This window comes from Dipodomys merriami, unplaced genomic scaffold, assembly GCF_024711535.1.
Source record: "Dipodomys merriami isolate MVZ:Mamm:240054 unplaced genomic scaffold, mDipMer1.0.p SCAF_260, whole genome shotgun sequence".
In the NCBI taxonomy this organism is placed as follows: domain Eukaryota; kingdom Metazoa; phylum Chordata; class Mammalia; order Rodentia; family Heteromyidae; genus Dipodomys; species Dipodomys merriami.
In genome coordinates, this window is record NW_027204049.1 from 1,187,993 (window position 1) to 1,212,863 (window position 24,871).

General features: G+C 37.6%; 1 long non-coding RNA gene across 2 annotated transcripts; it reads left to right on the forward strand.

Annotated features, from left to right (window-relative positions):
• Nucleotides 1–1,558: 1,558 nt before the first annotated feature.
• Nucleotides 1,559–13,866, forward strand: LOC138837063 (uncharacterized). 2 transcript variants are annotated; one of them, XR_011375156.1, is made up of 3 exons: nucleotides 1,559–1,728; nucleotides 3,048–3,745; nucleotides 13,801–13,866. It is a non-coding gene; the product is annotated as an uncharacterized lncRNA (long non-coding RNA). The 2 variants fall into 2 exon arrangements; XR_011375155.1 differs by lacking the exon at nucleotides 13,801–13,866 and adding an exon at nucleotides 4,035–4,779.
• The last annotated feature ends 11,005 nt before the right edge of the window (nucleotides 13,867–24,871 follow it).

Consider the following 24,871-nt stretch of genomic DNA (forward strand, 5'->3'; position numbering starts at 1 on the left):
TATATTCACCATGACAATAATTTTCTTGCAGTGTAGAATTTTCCATTTCATAATCTGCCATCTTTTATCTTTTTTACATTCTCCTTATAAGTATGAATGCTTTCTTGTTTCTTATAATGTTTTGAAATTATTTTAAGATGGAATTAAAATTCGTTGAGTCTACTGTAATTATCTCATTTTGTTTGGTTTTGTGATGCTAAACATTAAGACCAAGGGTGCCTGAAAGTGATGCCAGCAGACTATATCACTAAATTTTATTCTAATTACCTCTTATTATTGTATTTTGATATAGGGTTTTATTGTTGCTGTTTAATAATATAGAGTGTGGTGAAGGTGGACTGAAACTTGCAACCCCACTGCCTCCAATAACAATGCTTTCTTACTAGGATCTGGAAGCACATAATTATCACTCTAGCTAACAGGAGGTTGAGACCTGAGATTTACTTCAGACAGCCTGAACAGGGAATTTTATGAGTCTCTCCTCTCCAGTTCAGTACAGAAAACTTGCAGTGAAACTGTAGCACAATTGGTAGGGCACTACACGCAAGGAAAAAACACTCGGGATTGTCATATAGCCCCTGAGAACAAGCCCTAAAACACACATATGCACAGACACACATTCACCCACATACACACACACTCTCACACACATGTACACAAACAAAATTGCAGGCAATGTTGTACCTTAAATTCTTATCCAGGGGTTGGACAACAGTCCACTTATTTGTGAAGGTTTTCCTTGATTATTTTGAAGGAGGAGGATAGTTCATGGGACACAGATGACAAGACTTTAGTGAGGAATACTTTATAAATGACTAGCTTATAAAAAGAACAGGAGCACAGCTTTTATCTTTAAATAGTACATTCCTTCAACTATAGTATTTTTAAATAATAATCATTGAATTATGAGAAGACAATGCAGCACCTCTTCCCTTCTCCCCTTCCCCTCTGTCATAAAATATGACAAAATTATCAAAAATAGTCTTTTATCTTACAAGAATGAACACTTGTAAAAATGTCTGACTATATGTGTAATGTTTGTTTTTCAATACTTGTTTGATTTTCCCACCTCTAAGTACTTGCCTTTTTCCCAGATGACAGCACACAGGGGCATCAAGAGCAAACAGATTAGGAAACAAAAACCTTACAATGTCCTAGGAAGTAGATGTCAAAAATAGATGCAAGAAGCACATGACAGGCTGAGAGGGCCATGAGACCCAAAATGATTTGTGCATTATGAGAGAAATAGTGACAAATAAGGCTTGGATCTGACCTAGGAAGGGCTCCTTGAGGCTGAGACCATGCCTGTATCTAGGCTTAGCTGAGGATGTTGGGAATTGACAATGTCCACATGTGGATATAGTGATGTGAGAGGGGAGATTTCAGTCTCCAGTTTGTCTTTGGGATGGTCTTATGTGACCAAACAGCTTAGATCATTGGGCTCTGAGAAATGACACTACCTACCTCACAATGGAATAGAATATAGAACTATGAGAGCCAAGCAACTGTAACTGACATTCAGCTCAAGCCAGCTCACTTGGCCTGTGGTGCAGGAACAAGAAAGATGTTCTTGTGTTGTTTTCAAAGTTCAAGAGACTCAGCTCTCAGGCATGAGAGGTATGAGTGCCTCACTCAATGCTGCAGACTTTGGATCAGTGCCAAATCACGAATCCAATGTCTCAGGCCTTTTTTATAAGAAGAAACCAAGGGAATCATAAGGCAACTCAGGCAAGTATAACTATAACAGGAAACCTATCTAATCTCATCCAGCCCACATTAGAAACTTCTTCTTGTGTGCTTTTATATGTGTATACTGAGAAAATATTTACTGTGTACTTTTCAATCCACTCTATTACAATTACTCAATTTGAAGGGTACTCCCACTTTCACATTTCAAAGATCCATTCTTTTTACCACCTCAGTGTGACAATGAATCAGCCCAAACCCTGAATGTGCCTTATAACATATGGATCCTGGACTCAGGCTTGCTGGAAATGCTGGTAATGGACCTGGTCCCTGACTACCAGAAAGGTGATCCCTTCTATGTTGGAAACTTCCTCTACCACTATAGAGAGTGGGGGACAATGGAGCAGTTGCTGGATATTCTGTTTAAAAAGTGAATGTTCCTAAGCCAGGTGCCAGTGGATCATGCCTGTAATCCTAGCTACTCAGGAGGCTGAGATCTGAGGACCGTAGTTCAAAGCCAGCCTTGACAGGAAAGTCCATGAGACTCTTATGTCCAATAAACGACTAGAAAACCGGAAGTGGCGCTGTGGCTCAAGTGGGTGAATGATAGCCTTTAACTGAAGAGCTAAAGGATATCACCCAAGCCCAGAGTTCAAGCCCCACAACCAACAAAAAAAAGTGAGTGTTCCTCTTTCAAACTCAGGGTTGATGAGACCCCCTGGCAGAGTATTGGTATACTTGGCACCTTTCTGAGACTGTTTCACTGGAGTCTGATCAAGGAGCTTGGCTAGAGACGAAGAAGTACACTCTCTGGCTAATTCCTTAGGACTGGGCTGCCAGAGCATTTCATTTGCCTCAGAAGCTAGTGGAGCCTTAGCAATTTGCTTGCTGAGAGACCAGCATTAAAGGAATGAGCCCGTGGCATCCAACGTCCACCCTCACCTAGAAAATCACTATCTTGGAGGCCTTTGAAGGAATATAGACAGAAGAAAGGATGCAACTGAAACTTGAATTGGGGGCTTGAGTGCTGTCCCATTTGTAACACTCTACCATTTGAGCCCCAGGTCCAGTTCTGGCCTTTGGCTGGTTAATTGAAGATTAGTGTCTTTGGAATTTTACAAACTAGACTGCGTTCAAACTGTGATTAGTAGAATTAGAGGCATGAGTCATTGTGCATTTATTTGGACAGATGCATATAAGCATCCTCACAGAATTTGCATGAAATTGTGTAAACATATCTCCACTTTTTGTCTGTCATGTTTACATTACCATGTGGGTCTTAGCCAGTCCCATGTGTGTCCTGTTAGTTCAGAAAAGGAGAAGCATAGAGTTAACTTCCTTCTCTCCTTCCATTGGTACAGATCCTACTACCATAACTGGAAGATGAACAAGTGAAGAAGTAAGTGGATGTTGGCACAAAAAGAAGTTCTGTCCTTGAAAACTGGGTATCTTTGAGGTTTCCGAATCAAAGCAACTTTCTTCTTTGCACACAAGTTGTGATTTTCACCAAGGGGTTGAGTCTTGGCACTTCAGTGCATAGCAGATTACACAGTTGTGGATGTGGTTGTGGTTTGGGACTCTCATGGAAGACAGGGAGGGCTGTGTATAGCAAGTCAGATTCAGTGGGGAAACAACTTTCTCTTCCTATCACAGGGAGAATTTTAGAGAATTATATTTAAGAAATTTCTAGAAGTGATATTTTGAGGACCATCCTGCTTGCAGAAGTCTCTTCCCACTTCCCAACCTGCAAGTCCTGCAGAAAGAAGCTCTAGTACAAGGCTCAGGATGAGGAGGGTGGAATTTCATTTTCCTTGTCACCAAACTGCCCACAGCATCGTTTATTCCATCCTCCTTATGTGGATGGACTTCTACCCTGATGATTTCTATGAACCCAAGAACCATTGCACCCTAAAAGAACTTACACAGTATGTCAAGCTCAACATGCCCTCTTCAGACCTGCTCTTCCACTTACATATTCTTCTGGACCAGCTGGAGGAACACATGACCCATGAGACCAAGAAAAAGAGGAAGAAGTCCTTGTTTCAATGCCTCAGAGCTTGTGAGTAGGAATGGAACCTGGGTCTCTAGAGATGGGCCTGATTGGCCAACAGCCCTTAGTACTCTCCAGCTTGGCAAAATGTCCTTTTATGGATATTCTTTGCCGGTAATATGTTCTCTTTTTGAAAGAACTTGGAAGTATACATTCAGAAATACCCTACCTTCCCATCAGTGTTCAGCAGTCCAAACTCAAGTTCTACAGCTTCCCCCATTAGATCCTCATGGAAGTTTAGTCACACCTTAACTTCTAGAGTCTACTTTAAGAATCTTGTACCTATTTCCATTCTCAGGTTTGCATCAACATAGAGCAGCTCCTGCAGAACTACAGATAAATAACCTTCAGTGATGTAGTCTATGGGGACTGATGGAGATCAGAAGCCATCACTAATCTCCAGAAAGCATGTGAACATAGAGTTTTTTTTTTTTAATTTGTAGAAAGGCCCAAGCAGGTTTTGAGTCCTATGGACATCCCACATGTGATGCAGGTGTACCTGCACCAAGGAAGAAGACGATCCAGAATGTCTTCCATTGATGTTCACAATCCAGCTAGATCAGCTCCAAACCAGTCAAAAAGAACACTTCTTGGTGTGCAGGGTAAATGTGTGCTAATGGAAAATGACCACAGTCTATGTTCAGTGAAACCAATAAGTGAGGTCCAAAATCTAGATTCAGTTGAAGAAAAGGAATCTTTCCTCAAAGAATACCCAGACCAATCTGTCCTCCTGCAGGGGATCCAATTTCCAATTGAGAAATTAGAATCTGTCCCTCTCTGGACTCAGGAAGAAAATCCTGTCTTTAATGAGGAAGTAGATCCCTTTGAGGACTCCGAGGCAGAATTTCTGCTGAAGGCAACTTAGAGGCCAATCTAGATTTAGAGATTCCTTTCCCTCTTCCTGGGAAAATCTTTATTTTTCTTTTTGTCCTGATTGTTGTAAAAGGTTCATTCTATTTATTTTTCTAACTTTATTAAAATGTCAATGTTTTTGATATATTCTAAAATTCATGAATCCTAAATATGTTTCTTTTTAAACCTACAATCTGAAACATCGTGCATACATGTTCTGGGGGGGGGAACAGAGAGTGACAGGGGGCTGTACAAGACAGCCTACTGCATATAATGGGAACTGTTAAATGTACAGGGAGTGGCAATGAAGCAGGTCATGACTGCATGGGGTGATAAGGTGGCTACAAAAGGTCTAGGACATAGCAGATCAGATGTCCTAAAAATCTATTCTGTCAATTGTGACAAATGCCACAATACTTATAGTGGTCTGTGGGATGCTCTTCCAACAGTGAGTTTAAATCTGTATACATCTTCATTGTGCTTTGGGTAAATATGGAAGAAAAATTTGACTCCAGTAATATAAAATATTTGACAAATGAAAATATTTGACAAAATATATAGAAAATATGTATACTGGAAAGTAAAAGCCATCATCAATAGAAGAAAGAAAGTTTACATAGATGAAAAAACACAAAATCAGGAAGAAAAGAAACCACAATTAAATTAGTTATATGTTAATATGTGTTATATTCTTTATGTTATATATAGTATATTATATAATATATAAGATTGAATATGATTTTTCAAACTACAAAGGCATTTAAATTTTTAGTCTAGTATTTTTTTCACAAAACATTAATGTAAAATATTATTGGGGATAGTAGGGATATAATTTGATTATAATTATATGAATATATATTTGTGCATTTCTAGATATAACATTGATTAAAAATAGATGAATAATTATATACATATATTTGTATATATCTGTCTAGGAAGTGAATATAATGAAACTGACTACAGTATGTATATAAAAGCAGCTATAAGTTGAGGCCATGAGACTCAATCCTGTAATCCCAATGATATGGGAAGCTGGGTTCTGAGTTTTAATCTCTCTTACCCCCTTGGCCTTAGATTTTCTGAGGAGGCCTGGGCCTTTCAGTGTAACAAAGAGACACATATGCAGTGGGATCACACTCCCTGACCCCAGAGGAAAGTCAGTAGAAATCAGGACAAGCCTCTTATGTTATGACAGTCTATTCAGTTCCTGTACCAAGATGGCCATCTGTAGAACATAAGATGGAAAGTTGGCATTCCCTCCAAAAGGGTCTAAAAAGAGCCTTCTGAACTATAGTATCTGACAATACTGAATTAAACCTTATTTCCCTTCCCAAGCTGCAAACACATAGAAATATAGCAAGGGCTCAAGAGAGATGGGCAAAGATTTACAAATACATAAATTTACTCTGTTTTAGTAATTCAATGAAAGTCATCAAAGGCATGTCTTTAATTTTTCTTTTTTCTTTTTAAAAGGAAATGGAAACATACTCTGAGTGTATCAGGAACTGGGTGACAGTTTGGTTGCTGAATTGTTGAATGCACTCCTGAGCAAAGGAGACACATATATTGGGGAAATTGTGTGGGGTTGGGTGTCCTCACACAGCTTTACAAAACAATAGCCATAACTTCTATGATGTCACAGTCACCTTTGCCATAGCAGCAAATAAGTGTCAAACACTGATTTTTCCCTGAAGTAGACTCAACACCACCAAATGGCACAAAGAATAAGAGGGAATGATTACTAGCCACCAGACTTCAGCTTGAGAAGCTGTCCTGACCAGAAGCTATGATTAATTGAGCTGGAGAAGGCTAATCTCCATGTAAGGCTCCTGAGCACTAAGGACTAGGCACTATTACAGGTATTGGAGAAACAGAAGTGAATATGGCTCTCTCCTCACCAATTTCATGCTTAAAAGAAAACCAGAAATCATAATGATACTTTCTGTAAATCAGAGACACGAAATTGGTGGTTTTGTGGCAACAACTTCACATTGGGGATGGGGAGAGACATCCCTAAAGAGGAGATAGTTGATATGAGAGCCATCATCCAGGCAATTATCTAGGAGCAAGTTTTCTTTCTTTATTTCTTTTTTTGGGTCCGTTCGTGGGGCCTGATCTCTGGGCCTGGGCGCTGTCCCTCAGCTCTTCAGCTCAAGGCTCTACCACTTGAGACACAGCGCCACTTCCAGCTTTTTTCTTTTTGCTCATGTGGTGCTGAGGAATTGAACCCAGGGCCTCATGCATGCAAGGCAAGTGCTCTACCACTGAGCCACCTTCCCAGCCCTAGGAGCAGGTTTTCCAGGCAGTAAGAACAGTAAGTACATCCCCCATTGATGGGAATGGACCTGACTTGCTTCAGAAAAGGAAAACAGCACTGACATGCTTGCTTGTGAAATAAGAATGGAAGGGTACAATGAAGAAAAGAGAAATCAGAAATGAAGATAGAAATAAATTAGATATTTATTGGATGCTGCAGGTTACAAGAAGAAAAGTTATGATTTTAGTTTAAATCTGACGTGACCCACTGGAACCAAAGTAGTCAAACATATGGGTCTCTGGTGTCTCATAACTGGAATCCTAGTTACTCAGGAGGCTGATATCTGAGATTCAGGTTTGAAGCAAGCCCAAAGGAAATTTGGTAAGACTGATCTCCAATTAAACACCAAAAATATGGACATGAAGCTGTGATTCAGCTGGTAGAGCACTAGCCTTGAGGAAAAAACTAAGGGACAGCACTCAGGCCCCAGGTCCAAATCCAAGGACTTCGCAAAACAAAGAAGCCAACAAATAAATTTTGGTGCTGTCATTCATCATTTAGCATTCTAGTTCAATATATTTAGTATTAGCCTTGGAATTATATCCTTAGCAAATGCTCTCCCGGATATTTTGCTTCATTACCAGTTTTCAAAGTCCTGGCATCACCACTGTCTCCTCCCAGTTAACATAGCAGTGTACCACTAGAAATTTGAAGATTTATTTTATTAATCACAAGAATTCTTATCATCTATCCACATACATGAAATGAATAGTAGCCACATTCCACTACTCTGAATATTTTTAATCCCCCTTTGAGTTAATTACCATTAAGGCTTAAAAACTCTAGAGTGGTTATGAAATTAATTCAACAGTCATCATTCTTCCACCCAATCTTGTAACATAAGTTTATAAAACTAGAGAGTATATGAAAGTGTACACATGATACCTTCTAACTATAATACTCTCAAGAAGTAGGGTTTTACAGAAACATCCTGATTGCATTGCCAAAGCAAAGGATAAGAGATTTAATTAAGCTACCTAACATCTCAGAAGGAAAATGCTATTGGCTTTAGAACAAATTCATTAGCCTGGAACTGAGGAAATTAGTTTCAGAAATGCCAGAGGCAAAGGGTATTATTCAAATCACCTTATCATGAGGCACAAGCAGCCTGTCTAGATCAAACTTCAAGGAAAAAAAGGGATGAATGAAAAGCAATTAATGCTTCTAAAACAAGCCAGTTGGTGGTGGTTCATGCTTTTTATCCTAGATACTTAGAAATCTAAAATGAAAGGATCTCAATTCAAAGACTGGCCAGGAAGAAAACCTTCCTCTCTGCAACCAGCAGATAGGAAGCATCAGCTCTGGGCCTGAAGCCCAGCAGGATGGCCTCTGCCCACAGACATCCAGACACACAAGACCACCCGCATCTAAAATATTATCAAATACATTCAAATAGTATCTTCTGTTTGGGAGATAACATTTAAAAGATGCATCAAAAACATTTCACTGAGTTCCAGTTAAAAAAGGAAGAGTGAAAGTGGAAATATGTACTCACTCACTGAAAGCTAAGTCACTGACTAGAATGATGTTAATAGGGCTAGAGGCCTATTTGGTAACTTATTCATTCAACCATCTTTCCTCACAACTTGTCAGTCAGCCTGAATAGTGAGATTTTTGGTTTTTTGTTTTTATTTTTTGTGCACATATTGTACAGAGGGGTTACAATTACATGGGCAAGATAATGAGTACATTTCTTATCAAGCATTGCAGCCTCCTCCTTTGTTTACCCTTCATATGACTTCCCAGTCTCCCCTTGCTCCCCCAATCCCCCCCCCCCGCACCAAAGTTGTAAAGTTCATTTTCGACATGACAACTTGTACTTTTCATTGTAGCAACAGGTCCACCTGTATTCTTTTTTTTTTTTTTTTTTGTCGGTCGTGGGGCTTGAACTCTGGGCCTGGGCGCTGTCCCTCAGCTCTTCAGCTCAAGGTGAGCGCTCTACCACTTGAGCTACAGCGCCACTTCTGGTTTTCTGGTGGTTTATTGGAAGTGGTTTTCTGGTGGTTTATTGGAGATAGGAGTCTCACTGTCTCTCCTGCCCGGGCTGGCTTTGAACCGTGATCCTCAGATCTCAGCCTCCTGAGTAGCTAGTATTACAGGCGTGAGCCACCAGCGCCCGGCTCCACCTGTATTCTTAAACGACTTGTTTTTCCCCATCTCCTCCACAAATTATACCGACATCAAATATAGTGAAAGCAGGGGTTAAACTGAGATTTTTGAATGAAATGTGTGTGAGCATGTAGCTTGTGAAAGAAGTAATGAAAAGCTAGGCACTGGAAGCTCAGGCCTGTAAAACTAGCTACTCAGAACGCTGAGATATGAGGAACTCAGTTCAAAGACAACTGAGCAAAAAAGACTCTTACCTCCTGTAAGATTAAATTAAAAGAAAGCTGAGCTGTGCTTCAACTGGTAGAGTGCTAGCATCACATACAAAAGCTAAGGGACAGTATTTAGGTCCTGAATTCACGCCCCATACTCAAAGCTCTCATACACAAAATAAGCATGTCAACACCACAGTATATGCATATGTTAGCAAGAGATGTAGATGAATGGGATGATGACATCATTTACCTCACCTTTAGTCTCAAGCATTCTGTGTAGCATAGCTCAGTGTGTGAAAAGCCCTAGTGTGTGAAAAGTCCTGTATATGCCTTTATCTGATTGGGAGAAGGGAAGGGAAATAACAAAATGCTGAAAGAAGTACAAAAGGTGACCCATTGCAACAATGATACTCACAGTACACTATGGCAGAAATTAACTTTACAATGTAAGGGGGGGAGTGGAGGGAAGGGACAGAGGGTGAAAAACACTGGAGTAGGTACCAATGTTCAATGAGAAGTGTTACTTAATCATGTAAATGTAACCCCTATGTACAGCATCTTTATAATAAAATTGATTTTTAGAAATATAAAAATTAAAAAAGGTTTTTTCATAAAAATCTCAAGCTGATACTAACAGAACTTCTGAGTTCATGTCAAAGTGTTTTTTTTAGGACTTTCAAGAAGCTAGTACTAAGTACATATAACCACAATTAAGTGATAATGAGAAAAGTAGTGCTTTTTATTGTATTATATAAATAAAGAAAAAATTTTTTTCATTTCTGTTTACATGGAATTCATGTTTGTGATCTGCATTGTTCCCAAGTCAGACTAATCTCTTGTCCTTAGCTTTCTTTGGTATGTATAGCCTGGACATGTAGTCTGAGGTAGAAGAATTATTCTTTGTTCAACTTGGAGGTCTAGCATAAAAGCCTTCCTCCCTGGGCAGGAGGAGGAGGAGGAGGAGGAGGAGGAAGTTAATAAAACCAAACCAGTGAGAGAGAAAAATTGAGAGAGCAAGGGAAGGAGTGACATTTCAAAAAAGAAATGTATCCTGACCTGACTTATATGACTGTAACCTCTGTGTAACTCACCTTGATAATAATAATAATACAAAAGAAAAAACAGAAATATAGTGCTGGAGGCATAACCCAAATGGAAGATCAGACTAATATGTATGTGATACCAAGTTCAAACCCCATCATCAATTTCCCCTTCAAAAAATGGCTCTTCTCATCACTTGTGCTTTCCCTAGCTTATGAAAGGGGGTGCAAACAGTTAAAGAGAGAGAAAGGTAATCTGTCAGGAACAGAACTGTACTTGCAATGAGCAGTACTTGCTAGAACACATGTTGACTAGAACACATGATGACTCTATGTTTTCTGAAATAAACAGACCTAGTTGGGCTTGAATACAGGCTCCACTGTATACTAGCTGGGGACTCAAAATTAACTAAACTCTCTGGATCTCAAATTCTTCACAGGTAAAGTGAGCATAACAATACTTATATCAAGGGATTATGAGATCTGGATGTCATCAAACATGGAGCGGGTTTTATTTTAGGTGTGTGTTCAACACTCAAACACTGCTGGAAGGAGTATAAACTGGCATGATGTTTACTATATTACTTAACAGTAATACAACAACTACTACAGACTCACTCCTGTAATCTTACTTACAAAAGGTTCTAAGCCTGAACAGGAAACTGGAGCAGACTCATCTCCAATGAGCTCTAAAAAAGCTTGAGGTGGAGTTTGGTTCAAGTGGTAGAGTGCTAGACTTAGCATAAACCTCAGGAACAGTGCCCAGACCCTTAGTTCAAGCCCTAGGACCAACACAAGCACACACACACACACACACACACACACACACACACACACACACACACACACACACTAAATTTTGTATGTTCCTATCATCCCACTTAATAATACTTTCCCTCTTCCAAGTTCACCAGTTGTTGTTTTTTTTGTTTTAAAAGGGACTTGCTGTGTAGCTCAGACTGCTCTTAAACTTACAATCCTCCTGGGTGCTGGGATTACAGGCATGCCTACCATAATTGGCTTCACTCAGTAACTTTATTTATTATATTTTCTGCAAGAAATCCATTCATACTTATGAAGATATATGGCTTAAAGCTGTTCACAGTAATATTCTACTGGACAAAATGTAAACAATATAGCTGGACATGGTAATATGCAACCACATGGTAATGCCAGCCAATACTCAGGAGAATAAGGAGTTGAGGAAAGCTTGGTCTACACTGCAGAACCTGGTCTCCAAGTGAAAGAAATTCTAAAAATATTAATCTACTATGAAGCACACAATATGTTAAATTTATGTAATGGAACAAATAGATCATTGTTAATGGAAACAAAATCTTGGCAGAAATTATAAATACATACATATGTATATATATTTAAATTTGGAGAAATAAAATTTCAAGTGGTATTATCTGAATCTTTCAGTCTACTTGTCACCTACCTATTTACCAACACATTGATTTCTGTTTAGTCTTCACAAAACACTGTTCTCTCACATTAGTACAAAAAATTGCAAAACAAAAAATACATTATCATAAATACAAATGTAGTTTAATCCCTACTATAAGAATTTGGAGAAAACTTGCATTCAGTTAATGGCATTGAATATTGTTCAAGAAGGGGAGTCTAGGAGAATGTTGACTCTGTGTGTGTGTGTGTGTGTGTGTGTGTGTGTGTTCCATGAGTAAATAATGGAGTTAGAAGTCGACCTATTATTCTTGCTTAGTCTTTTTGCTCAAAGCTGACACTACCACTTGAGCCACATCTCCACTTCTCGATTTTGGTTTCTTAATTGGAGAAATATCTCAGATTTTTCTGCATGGGATGATTTAAACCTGAATCCTCACTTTTTGACCTCTAAAGTAGCTAGGTTTTTAAAACATGAGCCACTGTTGGATAGCAACTACATTAACATTTTTGCATGTTTGATGAACTTTAAAGTAAAACATATATGTTACTTTTGAGAATGGCAGGAAAGAGTAATAAATGTCTAACAGAATTTAAAACATACAAAGCTGAGAATGGCAACTAGCTGAGAATAGGATGGAATAAATCAAAATTTCCTATAACAGTTTTCAGTCTGTGCACAGAAATGATTGCATTGTTGGAGGCCAAGGCCATCAGATAGCTGAGCTCCAGGTGGCTGCTATGCTCATGAGGCCAGCTAGTGCTATTCACAAGAATGTGATGTTGTTGGATGGCAAGGATCAGCTTCAAGTTCGGAACCTGGAATGTTTCTATTAATCTAGAAGGGGAAATATACCAGGACCCAATGACTGGGTATGTGGTTAGTGGTAGAATGCTGGCCTAGCATGCATGATACACTTGATTTGATTCCTCAGTATGATGTAAGCAGAAAAACTGGAAGTGGTGCTGTGGCTCAATTGGTAGTGTGCTAGCCTAGAGCAAGAGAAGTTTAGAGAGAGTGCCCAGGCCCTGATTTCAAGCCCCCAGGGCTGGCAAAATTAAAAACAAAAAGAAAAACAAAAACAAACCAACCAAGCACAAAATGCTGTTTGTTGAAATAAATATGTTGAAGAATTCTTTATGTTCACTAGAAAATTGTGCTGTTGGGCATTCATAATGAACTTTGTTATGAAAAATTAAAGTAAATTAATGAAATATTATCTGGCATTGTTCAGGGCATAGTGAGATCTAAAAATGATTGCTGCCTATGGTTACTTGACATAGCAACATTAGAGATACACTTGCCAGATTGTGATTTTTTTTTTCAGTATACAATTGTGGGATTTTTTTCTTTTTCAAAATAACTTTACTGCCGGGTGCCAGTGGCTCACATCTGTAATCCTAGCTACAAAGGAGGCTGAGAATTGAGGTTCTCTGTTCAAAGCCAGTCCAGGCAGGAAAGTCTGTGAGACCCTTATCTCCAACTAAAGGTTCAGAAAATGTGAAGTGGCACTGTTGCTCAAGTAGTAGAGTGCTAGCCTTGAGCTGCAGAGCTTAGGGACAATGCCCAGACCCAGAGTTCAAGCCCTACAGCCATCAAAAAATAATAATAGTAATAATATTAATTTTATTGTTACTATTAAGGTTTTATATATAAAGGCTACCATTTCATATGTTTGTTTCTTTGATAAAAGAAACGCATATCCATCTTCATTGCCAACAGTTGCTATATATTTATTCAAATACACACATACACACATACAAACACGTGTAGTATAAAGACCCAGGCAGTCTGCAAGGAAATATTTTAATAGGAATTCCATATAATATTGTCTGCTGAGATCTGACTTGAATTTATAGTAATATCTAGCTGCTTCCACCCCTGGACAAGTCATCATCATTGGTGAAGATGTTGCCATTTGAATTTAGAATGCCCCAGAAAGACCTGTGTTAAAGAAAAATGATTTACCATTTCCTGAGAATACCTGAATATTTCCTCTGGAGATTAAGTTCTTCAGAGTGAAACCCATTAGAACATAGACTCTCATCTTCTTTTATCTTTAATCATTCTAAGTCAAAAACTTTTCTCTTTGACATACTCTCCACTTTCACATTGTCTTGTCACAGGCCACCAAAGCAATAAAACCAACTGAACATACCCTGAAATCTTCGAACTTGTAAATCTGAGTAAGCTGCTTAATAAATGGACAATATCATTATTATGGTAGGTTATTAAGCTAACACAGAAGTCTAGTCTTTCTAACAATGTAGAATATATTAAAATGTGCTTCATTATAAAATATCTAACTCCATATTGTATTTTGTGTTTTTGTTTCTGCTAGTCCTAGGGCTTAAACTCAGGACCTGGATGGTTCTTTTGTTTTCTAGGCCAGAGCTTGACATACAATCTGAACTGAACTCCATTTCCCCTGGTGGTTAATTGGAGATGAGAATCTAATGAAGTTTCCTACTTAGGATGGCTTTGAACTGTGATCTTCGGATCTCAATCTCTTAACTAGCTAAGATTACATCCTTGAACTACCAGTGCCTAACCATGTTGCATATTTTGTGTAATTCCAATTTCCAGCATTGTGTAGATGCTCTTACTACAATATTTTTAAAAAAGTAACCCTGTTTCCATTGTATTTGATGATGGTATAATTTGTGTGTGTGTGGGGGGAAGGGAACAAACAAATTGTTTAAATAGGGATACAGATGGACCTATTGCAACAGTGAGATGTACAAGACGTTATGTAGAAAAATGAACTTTACAACTTTGGCACAGGAGTGGGGAGCGGGGTAGGGGAGATAGGTAGGGATGGTAAGGGGAAACAAAGGAGGAGGCAACAATGCTTGATAAGAAATATACTCATTACCTTGCCCATGTAATTGTAACCCCTCTTTATGGTATTTTCACAGTAAAAAAAACCTTAAAACATGGATATTTGTAAAGTTTATAATAAAGAATGTTCAGCCTTTACAAAATGTATGCAAAATCTATGCTAAACTATTGATATTTACTGTACCTTTCCTGCAATCAGTTTGATATAGTTTAATATTTGTCATGCCAAGTTTTTCTATATTCTACTGGAGATTTACTTTTTCATGTATGTATATATATGTATATGTACATGTATCTACCTATCTATCTATCTATCTATGTATCTATGTATCTATCTATCTATCTATCTATCTACATATCTATCTATTTATATCTATATATTCTGTATTCTCTCTCTCTATATATATATTCCAATGTGGATAAATAGACTTGAAACTTTGCTTTGTTATTTTGTTCGGAAGCTGAAACTGGTCAGCTCATTCTGTGACAATATCTGTGCTCATTCTCATCATTCCTTTATTTACCACACAATCTGCCTTCTAAAACCAGCTTCATTTCCTAGGTAAGGTTACCAATCAGTCCAACCAATATACACCCAGAGGCTTTTAATAAAGCAAGCTTTAAGGAAGGAAGATAACATGAAGTGACAACTACAGAATTTCTACAGAGACCTGACATCGTTCACATTTCTGCCTTCCTTCTCTTCTCATACTTCAGAAAGCATTGACTAACCCTGTAAATATACTGCATTTATCACTTAAGGATCAGTGTTTTTTTTTCCAACCCGAAACCTTCTTTTCCATGATTTTTAACATAAACTTTTAGGACTTTTTTTGATTCTGATAGGATTCCATTGAAAACGAAGCCAAGTATATCAAGAAAGCCAATGTTTTCAACTCAGAGTACTAAACAAAAGAGGGAGAAAATGAAGGTTAGCTATATATGTTAAGCACAAATATAGGCAATATCAAGATATTTTGAAATTGTATATTTTTACTGGATAAAGTGGTTCAAACCTGTAATATTATCTGCCTGGAAAACATAGATTAGAGAATTCCAGTTCCAGGCAAGCACAGACAAACAAAGTTTCAGAAACTCTAACCATTTGCTGGGTGCAATGTGTTTTGCTTGTTCAAGCAGGCCCAGGCATAGTGATACTACCTCAAAATAAGCAATCAAATTACATTCTGCAGTTATGGCAGTAGTAGAGATGCTGTTTCACAAGTATAGAGTTTTGGGTTCAATCTTCCAGCACTGCTAGGCATTTAAGTGTGTGACTGGGCAAGAATTTGGCATGTCTAAGGTCAAGATTTCACACTCTTTTTACAAGCTCTAATAAAACCTTTACCTCTTTTGGTATTTTTTAAAAAATATGCCATAACTTCCATGCCCAAACCAAATAATTTCCTATCAGAGCTTTTCTCCTATCCGTTAACGAATATGTTATGTGTTGGATACTGTCCCAATGAAATCACACTAAAGATAAAAAATCCATTGCCTTAGAAAGTGACTGCATTTGGAAACAGAATCTCAAAGGTAGCATTTAAGTTGGTCTCCTCCAAGAAAATCAGAAGGCCTTGAATATTCCAAGGAAAGAGGACTCTGAAGAAGCCAACTCTGATCTTGGAGTTTTAGTTCCACCAACTCAGAGGCAATGTATTTACAGTGTTAATGCTACCCAATCTGTGGTAGTGTGTTATTACAATTAATAACAAATGTGGAATCTATAAGACATGAAAAGTCATTGACTCTTGGGGTCCATGACTCATCTCTACAATGCTAGTGATTAAGAAGGATGAGACATGGGGGATAATGCTTTTCAGGCTAGTAGGAAAATTCATGAATACTATCTCCAATTAACTATAAAAATTTCTGGGCTGGAGACATGGTTCAAATGGTAGACTGATTATTGTTAACAAACAGAGAACATGAGGTATGTTCAAGCCCAAATTGGGAGAAAGAAAAAGTCCTTAGAATACTATGAGAAACAGAGCTATGAATAGGAAAGCAGAAACAAAAGAAATAAACATTGATACAGACAGACTTTCCCAATGTCAAATATGGCACAAACTCTAATATTTAGGGTTTTCCTTCCTATACAGTAGAAATAAATGGTAGTTTGATTTGACAAAACTAAAGTGTAAAACTGTATGCAATAAACAATCACATTACTTTTTTGTTTCCATAATTTAAATTTCCTACAAATTTATAGAATAGTGTAGCTTTGGAAAATAAATAAATGTTGCATTTTCATATAGGATTACATATCCTTTCAAGTGTTGTCTAAAACTGATCTACACTGAAATAATTGCCATTGTACCTTTCTCAAGATTCCAAATGTTTATATTTTCTACTGACCTTCCACAAAAATCATACCCCAAACATAACTTTTTAGTTTGTTCATGCAATCATAGAAACATAAACATATGGCTCAAAATGTTAATTACCTTTATCATTAATGTAGTATAACTAATACAATTAAGTATATACCTTGAGAGAAATAAGATTCTTCCTTCTAAATACAGATTTGCAGGCATACACGTGCCCACGCGCACACACACACACACACACACACACACACACACACACACACACACACACACACACACACATACACACATATTTACCATTCTGACTCAGGTTAGGTTCCTGACATTGAGTATCAGACAATGATCTAATAATCAAACTTTCCTGCCCAGATATAAAATACATTCATAATTCCACACATACAAAAATACCAGATCATTCAAAATAATGAGAATATTTAAAAGAACCATCCAGCTCCTGAGCCATTTACTCCCTGATTTCATTCATTCATGATGATTCATTTTTCATATAATAATTAAAAATCTTTCTGAGTCTCTGATTAGCAGACAAAAATATGCTATCATATAATAGAAAATGTAGGTAAAATTACTTGTCCCTAGGTAATCTTTAATATATCTTATCAAAGACTTCTGTTTCCTTCTTGCAGAGTCTGTTTCCGGCATTTTGCCATCATGTCTAATATTAAATTACAAAGGACATGCCATATTCCTTAATTCATTTTTCCTAAAGGTTAGGCTATGGAGTTGAATCTGATTTGTTTGCGTATTCTAAATTAAATATTCTCAACAACTTGAATTATTGTTGGTGTTACTCCTAAGCCATTTGAAACATCAAAAAGAACTGGAAATTCACTTGGCAATGATTTGTGACTGGCAGTAATGGTTGTGGGGGGATGAAGGACTTGAATTATCTAGAGTACCTTAAAAATGGTACTGTTCTTTAAAGGGATGATCGTTTAGTAAGCTTTTAAAGTGTGGTTTTCTTATTTCATCTAACAAGATAAAAGTATGCTTTTCATCACATTCTTGCCTGCAAAGCAGTAGAATTATTTCCTTTGTACAGTTTATGCCCAGCTGCTACTGTAGTGAAACCCACAAACAACTGCACAGCTGTGTTAGCTGCTCTAGATTTTGAAAATTTCTTCCAGTAGTCCTTGTAATTTGAGCCCAGATTCATGTGATAGCACATAATCCACAATTACAAAGCACCACAGTATACAAAGACCACGTGCAAAATGAGGTTCAATTTTTTTCTTTGTTGTTTCCTTTTTGTCTTATTGTCTTTTAAGGAGCTAGGGGCTGTTTATTTCTCATTATTGTTGATGTGACCTAAATAAATTTACCACATTATTAAAATAAAATAAATAGATATAAAAAGACATATTTAGTCACAAAATAAAGCTAAACATTTGAGTGACTTTTTAAATTCTAGTCCTGTTCTCAGTTATCTTCAAATAACGTTGAGATGAGTCAAGCATATGTGTAAATCGACATATATCAAGCACACAGAACTCTGGAATCTTTGCGCTTTGATTTCTATATCAACTTCACCTAGAAAAGAAAATTATCACTTGCTTCATGTCTTAAGTAATCTACTTAAAACAAGTTTTATTAGTCTTTTTCTCTTAAAATAATTTTTTTTTGCCAGTCCTGGGTTTCTAAAATTATTTATTATTTATTTTTTAATTGTGAAAATACCGTACAGAGGGGTTACAATTACATGGATAAGGTAATGAGTACATTTCTTATCAAGCATTTTTGCCTTCTCCTTTATTTCCCCTTCCCATCCCTTTCCATCTCCCCATTGGTATAAGTTCTGGAGGGGAAGGGAAAAAAAAAAAACACATTGTTTTAATAGCATATAGGTGGACCCATTGCAACAATGAGATGTACAAGATGTTATGTCCAAAAACCAACTTTACAAGTTTTATTACTTTTATCAATAGATCTCATAATCTACGGAATTGAGGCATTGCATAAGTATTTGATTTCTGCGGCGCGCGCCTTCTCTACCAGCGAGGAAGAACGAACACCACACCAGGAGTCTTCTCAGATCACGCTTTATTGGAGAGCCTTTTAGTTGATGGGAGAGCTTGAGCACGAGAGAGCGTGCACCTGAAACATGGCCGCTTATATAGGGAATAGGAACACGGGTCTTTCTATCATTGGTCGTCTGCCTTTCACCGTCACCAGGTGCCACGGGATTGGCTGGGGACTCTACGTGGCTCGCGCATGCGCAAAGCCCAGGACCCACCGTCCCGCCAAGCACCGCCTGAAATGGAGTGGTTACCTCAAAGCTGCAAGGGAGTGGGCGCCATCTTGTAATGGCGTTTACCCTGGCTCCCTACAGATTTCTTATTTCCGCTGAATTAATATTGCATTTATTTTCCTTTTTGGCCCATGAAATAATGACATTCATGAGGATAAAACATCACTGTTTTTCATTTTGGTTGCCAAAATGGAACTGTTAGACATTTTGAAATTTTAACTTTAAATCTGAACATTCAAATTTCATTATTACTTCAACTTCACGACAACTTTAATTTTAAAACAAAAAGAATTATTAAATAGAAAGCAACATTGTAAGTTATCACACCTTAATTCCTGAATTGATTTTATGATAAAAACAATTATATTTATATAACATGATATACGTACTCAAAGTATGAGATATGGAAACAAAATACTCCTTTTTTATTTTTGTGTTTGTTGTTCGTTATAGAATGGGATGATTCTGTCTTCTTTACCATATGCATGGTATATTCATTGTACGTCTTCAGGAAGGTGGGAGATGGGCACAGAGCTTTAGGGAAAAGGGTGAAAATTGCAGTAGTGGAGTTCATTGAACATTGATGATTTAACACATGGATGGGGACAGGAGGGAGGGATGAGGAACAAGTGAGGGAACTGAAGATATTCTATAAAAGGAAATGTACTCATTACATGACTTATGTAATTGTAATCCCTCTATAAATCACCTTAATAATAACAACAGAGAAAAATTTTAAAACTCAAACAGAATGTTGTTTCTTAGAATTCTAGATTTTTTTTGTTCACTGGTTTTGGCTGCTTGAGTCTATTTCTAAAAATATCTACATTGATATTCATTGAGTGAATTTGTGAGCTACTAGTATATAAAAGTCAATTATGAGCCGGGCGCTGGTGGCTCACGCCTGTAATCCTAGCTACTCAGGAGGCTGAGATCTGAGGATCACGGTTCAAAGCCAGCCCGGGCAGGAGAGACCGTGAGACTCCTATCTCCAATAAACCACCAGAAAACCGGAAGTGGCGCTGTAGCTCAAGTGGTAGAGCGCTCGCCTTGAGCTGAAGAGCTGAGGGACAGCGCTCAGGCCCAGAGTTCAAGCCCCACGACCGACAAAAAAAAAAAAAAAAAAAAAAAAAAAAAAAAGTCAATTATGATTTCTTGTATGTTTCTTTTGAGACTCTAATTTATTTACATCTTTAATCGAATTTGTATTATTTCTGTCTACTGGGTTTTGGTTAGGCCTGCTCCTGTTTTTCAAGGACCTAGTGTTGCAACATTAGTACTGATTCAAGATTGTTCTAATTTGTTTTCTTTGTGTGTGTGTGTGTTTGAAAATACTGTACAGAGGGGTTACAATTACCTAGGCAAGATAATGAGTACATTCCTTATCAAGCATTGTAGCTTCTTCCTTTGTTTCCCCTTCCCATCACTTCCCATTCTCCCGCCGGCCCTCTCCCCAATCCTCCTCTGCCCCCACCAAACTTGTAAAGTTCGTTTTCGACAAAACGACTTGTATATCTCATGGCTGCAATGCGTCCACCTGATTCCCTGGTTAAACAATTTGTTTTTTCCCTTCCCCTTCACAAATTATGACAACATCAAATACAGTGAAGGCAGGGGTTATACCGTGGGGGAGGAACGTACAAGGCAACATAGAAATCATCTTATAAATGTGTTAGAAACAATCGTATGAAAAAAAAATTTAAATACATATCTTAGGCTTCATTTCCTTAACACCAACTAATCTGATCTTTTCTGCTTGACTCAGACATATACTAACTATTGCAAATAAGGGAAACCATGGGACCTATGCTTCTTTGGGCCTGGCTTATTTCACTTAATATAATTTTTTCCCCAAGTCTTTCCATTTCCTAACAAATGGGGCAATCTCATTCTTTCTGATGAGGCATAGAATTCCATTGTGTATATATACCACATTTTCTTGATCCATTCATCTACTGAGGGGCATCTGGGTTGTTTCCATATCTTAGCTATGGTAAATAAGGCTTCAATAAACATAGTCGTGCTGGTAGCTTTAGTGTGGTCTTGTTTGTGAACATTTGGGTAAATGTCAAAAAGTGGGATTGCTGGATCATAGGGGAGCTCTATGTGGAGTCTTTTGAGGAACCTCCATACTACTTTCCAAAGTGGTTGAACAACTTTGCACGACCACCAACAATGCAGTAGAGTTCCCTTCTGTCCACATCTCCTCCAGCATATGTTGTTATTAGAGTTCTTGATTATAGCCATTCTAACTGGGATGAGGTGGTATTTTAATGTTGTTTTGATTTGCATTTCTTTTATAGCTAGGGAGATTGAGCATTTCTTCATGTGTCTATTGGCCATCCTTCTTTCCTCTTCAGAGAAGTTTCTCTTTAAGTCTTTAGACCACTTATTTACTGGGCAGTTGTTTCTTTGAAGATTTGTTGTTGTTGGATTTACTTTTGAGAGTTCCAGGTATATTTTAGATGTGAAACCCTTGTTTGTTGTATGGTTAGTGAAGATCTCCCAATCTGTGGGCTTTCTATTGATCTTGCTAGCTATGTCCTTTGCCATGCAGAAGCTCTGCAGTGTCATGCAATCCCATTTCTCCAACCTTTCTTTGATTTGTTGTGTTTCTGGGTCTCTATTAAGAAAATTTTGGCCTGTCCAAGGAGACCTAGGGTTTCTCCTATTCCATCCTGTACTGTTTTCAGAGTGTCTGCTTTGACTTCGAGGTCTTTGATCCATTTGGAGTTAATTCTGGTGCAGGGTGATATATAAGGATCTTGCTTTAGTTTTCTACAAGTGGGTAACCAATTTTGCCAGCACCATTTACTGAAGAGGCTATCTTTCTTCCATTCTATTTTTTTTTGCTCCCTTATCGAAGATTAGATGGCTATAGGTCTGTAGGTTCATTTCTGGGTTTTCAATTCTATTCCATTGGTCAGGAGGTCTGTTCTTGTGCTAGTACCAAGCTGTTTTGATTATTATGGCTTTATAGTAGAGTTTGAAATTTGGTATTGATATTCCTTCAGCACTGTTCTTTCTGTTGAGGATCGTTTTTGCTATTCGGGGTCTTTTATTGTTACATATGAATTTTTGGATTGCTTCTTCTATTTCCTTGAAGAATGAGGTTGGAATATTGATAGGTATAGCCTTGAATTTGTAGATAGCCTTGGGAAGTATTGCCATTTTCACGATGTTGATCTTTCCAATCCAGGAGCATGGGAGGTTTTTTTTTTTTTTTTTTTTTTTGGGTCCGGTCGTGGGGCCTGAACTCTGGGCCTGGGCGCTGTCCCTCAGCTCTTCAGCTCAAGGCTAGCGCTCTACCACTTGAGCCACAGCGCCACTTCCGGCTTTTTTCTTTTTGCTTATGTGTTGCTGAGGAATCGAACCCAGGGCCTCATGCATGCAAGGCAAGCGCTCTACCACTGAGCCACCTTCCCAGCCCCTTTTTTTTTTTTGCCACTTTCTAAGTTCTGTTTTGATTTCCTTTTTCAAGTTTTTAAAGTTTCTATCATAGAGGTCCTTCACTTCTTTGGTTAAGTTAATTTCTAGGTATTTTATTTTATGTGGGAATATTACTAATAGAGTTGCTTTCCTAATTTCAGCCACACTTTTCTCATTGTTGAAATACAGAAAAGCCATTGATTTTTGAGGGTTAAATTTATAACCTGCTGCTTTACCAAAATTTTGAATCAGCTCGAGTAATTTTGGAGTGGATTCTGTGGGATTCTTTAAATACAAGATTATGTCATCTTCAAAGAGGGAGAGTTTTACTTCTTCTTTCCCTATTTGGATCCATTTTATGTTTGCATCTTGTCTTATTGCTGTAACTAGGCATTCTAATATTAGATTGAAGAGAAGTGGAGAGAGTGGACATCCTTGTCTCATTCCTGAGTTAAGAGGAAATGGTTTTAGTTTTTCACCATTAAGTATAATGCTGGCTGTAGGTTTGACATATACAGCCTTTATTGTATTGAGGAATGTTCCATGGATTCCTAATTTTTCCAGAACCTTCATCATAAGGGAGTGTTGGATCTTGTCAAATGCTTTTTCTGCATTTATTGAGATAACCCTGTGGTTCTTATCCTTGCTCCTGTTAATATGATGAATTTATTTATTGATTTGTGTATATTGACCCAGCTTTGCATCCCTGAAATGAATCCTGTTTGATTGTGGTGTATGATTTTTTGGATGAATTATTGAAGTCGATTGGCCAGAATTTTGTTGAGAAGTTTTGCATCAATGTTCATGAAAGAAATGAGTCTATAGGACTCTTTCTTTGATGACTCCCTGCCTGGTTTTAGGATGAGGGTTATGATGTCTTCATAGAATGAGTTCGGTAGTGAACTTTCTCTTTCAGTTTCATTGAAGAGTTGGAGGAGTATTGGTGTGAGCTCTGCTTTGAAGGCTTTGTAGAATTCCATTGTAAAGCCATCTGGTCCTGGGATTTTCTTAGATGCGAGGTCTCTTAGTGCTGTTTCTATTTCAATGCTTGATATGGGCCTGTTAAGATGGTTTAACTCATCTTGGTTTAGTTTTGACATGTCAATATTTGCTAGGAAAAAGCCTATTTCTGCCAAGTTCTCAAACTTATTAGCATAAAGTTTTGAGAAGTATTCCAGTATAATGTTCTGAATCTTGGTTGTTTCTGTGGTGATGTTTTTATTCTCATCTCTGAGTTTATTTATTTGGGTATGTTCTCTTCTTTTTCTGATAAGATTTGCCAAGGGTCTGTCAATTTTGTTAATTCTTTCAAAGAACCAACTCTTCGTTTTGTTGATTCTTTGTATGATTTTTTGTATTCTAATTCATTTAATTTTGATTTAGTTTTAATTATTTCTTTCCATCTACTGGATTGGGTCTTTTCTTGCTTCTCTTTTTAAGGAGGCTCAGATATCTCATTAAATTGTTGGTTTCAGATCTCTCCAATTTGTTGATGTAGGAACTCAGAGCTATAAACTTGCCTCTAAGTTCTGCCTTTGCTGTGTCTCAGAGGAGCTGGTAATTTTTGTGTTCATTTTTCTTGAATATCATGAACATTTGAATCTCCTTTCTAATCTCTTCCATGACCCACTCGTGATTCAGCAGTGTGTTTTTAAGCCTCCATGTGTTACAGGATTTTCTTTGGTGGCTTTTGGTGCTGAGTTCTAATTTTGTTACCTTTTGGTCTGAGAGAATTCAAGGTATAACTTCAATGTTTCTGAATTTGGACAAGTTTGCTTTGTGGCCTAAAATGTTGTCTATTTTGGAAAATGTTCCATGTGCTTCTGAGAAAAACGTGTATTCTGATGCTGCTGGGTGAAATATTCAGTAGATGTCTGTTAAGTCTAATTGATCTTTGCAGTTGTTTAGGTCTGCGATTTCTCTGTTGAGTTTTTGCAGAGTTGATCTATCTAGTGGGGAAAGTGGTGTGTTAAAATCCCCAACAATTAATGTCTTTGGATCTATGTGGGATTTGAGTTATAGTAGTGTTTCTTGGTTAAATTTGGGTGCTCTGTTTTTTTGGCGAATAGATATTTAGGATTGTAATATGCTCCTGAAGGAGAGATCCCTTAATTAGTATGTAGCGACCTTCTTTATCTCTTCTCACTAATTTTAATTTGAAGTCTATGTTATCTGATATTAGGATTGCAACTCCCACCTGTTTATGGGGGCCATTTGCTTGGTAGATTTTGTTCCAGCCTTTCATATTGAAAATGTGTTTGTTTTTATGGGCAAGTTGTGACTCCTGAAGGCAGCAGATAGAAAGATCTTGCTTTTTAATCCAACTAGACA